Here is a 4,015-nt window from a genome sequence, read left to right on the forward strand (position 1 = left end):
TTGAGTTGAGATGACGAATGGTAATATGTGTATCGCTATTTTACGTATTGCGACGTTGTTAATTTCTTTGAGAACAGAATTTGCCCCCTTAGTTTCAAGCGATATAAAACAGAATTTGCCCCCTTAGTTTCAAGCGATTTTTTGTTCATATCCCTCTAATGTGTTGAGAAAAGAAATTAGCTGTCCGTAAGATCAAATAAAACATTCATAAGAATAACGAAAATAATGATTGTCACATTTTGTATTAATTAGAATATTTTACTGAATTATATTGCTTACAGGTGTTCAATATGCGTCATACCTCAAAATAGATTAGAATCTAATGTGGTAATTTGATTTTCTTCCTTCGTATTTTGCAGGCGTTATAAGGAGAACATGTATCAATTTGTTATCATAATTGTATGTACTGTGTTGGGAAGCATAACAAATGCTTGTCCGACAGCATGTACATGCGAGAACCAGATAGTAGGCTGCAGTTCCAAAAAACTAACAACATTTCCATCTAACATTCCTACTGCAACAACAACTTTGTGAGTAATTCATTTCAATATTGTTATTTCAACTTTAAAAACAAAATATATATTTCAGAGCTCCTGATCTTTTTTTTTTTTTTAGATCAAACAAGAAATTATGTTGAATCAAATATGTGCATCAATAAATAGTATGTACTGTAATCAGTACCCTCGTTTATTATAACTTGCCATTAGGGGATACATAACCCCACACTATTAGAGTATAAGATAAAAATTTGACATGTTCAGAGCAATATGTTTGTGTTTTGTATGTTTCACGCGTCTGGCGTACAAATATTTAATCAGGTATCTATGTTGTGTTAAGAAGTGATTTAAATATAAAAAAAAGTCATTGATTCACTGGAGCACTGGTTACTATGTTTATTGTTCAATTTTTTTTGTTCTAAATGAAACATGAACAAGTTTGCATACACTACATATGTGAACTATGACCTGATCCTTACAGATGCGTGACAACTGACGAAAACACCTGTTTATAACAAAATGCATAATATATATTAAACCTCAGTAAACATCATAAACAATAGAATTTTTTGACTCTTTGCTCATGATATTTTTGTTGTTTATGTAACTGACTGCACTCGAAAGTCAAATATTTATCAGAAAAGAACAATACTATAAGATTTAATAAATCGGAAAAAAATTTAACTGAAGAATATTCATTTTGTTATAATTATAACGCTCGAATCAAAAAAGGTTAAAAAGGCCAAATTAAGTACGAAGTTGAAGAGCATTGAGGACCAAAATTCCTAAAAGTGTTGTTAAATACAGCTAAGGTAATCTATATCTGAGGTAGACGATCCTATTAATAGCCAGGTATCAACCTATGTGTTGTTAAATATGAACACAACGATTATAGGCTTTTTTTGTGTCTTCATCATGTATAATGAAGAGACACTTTAGCTTTTAATCGGTTGAAGAACAGAGCTTGAATATGATTTCCATAAACGTTATTCATCTAATCAATACATGCATTTTACCTGATATATAATTTATTGTACACGTTTATTAGGATGCATCAAGTTTAATGACAAAGAAAAATGTGTACCGCACATACAGCTGCTTTCTTCGTTTTGTATATACGAAATTGTATATATTTCTGTCGATGACAAATGCAATGCAGAAATACATTTCAAATTTTATTTTTAGGGAATTGTCAAATAATGAAATAACCACACTGGATAGGACTTTTTTTAAAGTGTTGACGGCTCTTAAAGACTTGTAAGTAACTTGTGTTTTCAAAACCATTATTTTTACCATGTTTTTACAAACGTATTTTGTCACACTTTTCCAGCTCTTAAAAGACAGCAAAATAAAGTATAACATATTTTTCAGACTTAAGAAATAATTCATGGAAGCCATAGATTGTTGGAAATTTACACATGGCCCATGGACGAACAACAAATTGTCAGTAGAAAATCTAACTCTAACACTGTTTGGAGTAATTTTCAGACTTCATATTAGCAAGTTTTCAAATTATCTTCCTTACCTACAGTTGCATTTATGAATAAGACTCATTTAATGCAGATACACATTTCGCCAATTGTGTTTCTACATTTTCAGGGACTTGGGAAACAATAAAATTGGAATGCTAGATGCGAATATATTTGAGGATTTAACGACTCTTGAAGACTTGTAAGTAACTTGCCCCCTCCTCACTCACAAACTAACACCCCTACAATACCATCCTAAATATTTTGTTGCGTAATATCACCATTCTCCTTTGATATATTTTTAAGTTTTTGCAGGCTACAAACATGATGAAATTAAGTTAACCCACTAGTTTCGTCGGACAATGTCTATACCAAATCCGGTAATTGTTTTCCACTAGTTTTGTTGATTGATAATGTTTGATTATGTCAGTTTTTATGGACTTACACTAATTAACCTTGGACGTTTTTTGTTTTGTTTTTTTTTAAATTCTCCTTTATTTACGTTGTTATGATAAACTATATGTTTGAGAAGGAAAAATACCTCAAATACTTTATGTTATTTTTAAGGGATTTGTCAATAAATGAAATAACCACGCTCGATGCGAATATATTTCAAGCTTTAACCAGACTTTCCACCTTGTAAGTAATTGTGTTCTCCAATAAATAATAACCCACCAATTGTATCTGGTTTGCCATCGTTTTTGATAACACAATTCACCTTTATTTAAAATTGATTCACATTCAATTGTATTTGTATCTAGTTAATATCTACAATGACCTAACTTATCTCTTTCATTTTCCTACAAACACATATAACGTATACTCATTTACATGTATACCTTCATAAATTTGAAGAATTTATAGTCAAGTATGAACAATTAATAAAAACATGACAAATAAGGACTTTTGTTGTTTTGTCTGTTATTTCTATGTTGAGTTTTGTAGACTTGTTATTGTCGTTTGGTCGCTTTCAAGTCTCCAGCAATGACAAAATTTACTTTTGTCTTAGGCGTATGAAAATCCCTTTTGTATCTGATTTAAGCAACATACGATAATGAACACTATATAAAACTATAATATTATAAACGGTAATCAGTAGATAGGAAATATATTAACCACATTTTTTTTAATTTTGTCCTAGCACTAGAAACTTTTTTTACTTCATGCTGTTGATTTTTTTTTTCTCTACATGTCACATGAGATGAAGCTAACCTTTTAAATATTTTATGTTTAAGGAATCTCTACAACAATCGAATCATAGCCTTAGATCCAAATATATTTCGTAATTTGACGGCTCTTGAATATTTGTAAGTATACATTTGCCACAAAATAAATAAAAATCCATGTTTGTCATATTCATTATTGTATTTTGAAATCACTCCCTAATTTGTTAATTTTTTCATGTCAAACTTGATTTTAAGATGGTAATATTTTTATCTTACCTCCTATATATTTCTAGGAATATGATTGGTTAAAAGCAACCTAGTAGAGACCGTGTTTATTCAATATTAGGTTAGTAGGTAGGCGGGGTTTTTCAATACACGGTTAGTAGAGGTGTTACGTCCCTTAAGCTTTATAAAAGCAAAACGGTACCGAGAATTGTTTTAAGGTTTCAACAGACAATGAATGATTGAAATAAATTCATATAACACATTTAAAGCTAACAAGAGGTTATTGTTGGCATTCGTTTTTGAATGATCAGTTAAAGTACAGTTTCTTAATACTAACAGTATTGAAGACTTGCTCACTATGATAGGTCACTAGACTAATGCAACATGTTAAGATAGTTGGTAAGATAAATTCGTTACATAGTGCACTAGTGACTTAATACGGTATATATGGGGTCAATAAATTCCATTTGGAAATTCGAGCTTTGCTTTCTCTCCATATGGAATTTACTGACCCAATATACACCGTATAAGGTCACTAGCATACTATGTAACTATGTAACTAATAATATTGATCGAATATATCTCTGAAAATATAAAACATTTTTTCCGCAAAATATTTTTTTTACATATGTAATTGTATTTACATTTGTAAAAGATA

At 30.1% G+C, this 4,015-nt stretch overlaps 1 long non-coding RNA gene across 1 annotated transcript; it reads left to right on the forward strand.

Moving 5' to 3' along the window:
* The first annotated feature begins 354 nt into the window (after positions 1–354).
* Positions 355–2,608, forward strand: LOC139528809 (uncharacterized). The gene is made up of 4 exons (XR_011665686.1): positions 355–530; positions 1,683–1,754; positions 2,097–2,168; positions 2,534–2,608. It is a non-coding gene; the product is annotated as an uncharacterized lncRNA (long non-coding RNA).
* Positions 2,609–4,015: the final 1,407 nt, after the last annotated feature.

This window comes from Mytilus edulis, chromosome 6, assembly GCF_963676685.1.
Source record: "Mytilus edulis chromosome 6, xbMytEdul2.2, whole genome shotgun sequence".
NCBI lineage: Eukaryota > Metazoa > Mollusca > Bivalvia > Mytilida > Mytilidae > Mytilus > Mytilus edulis.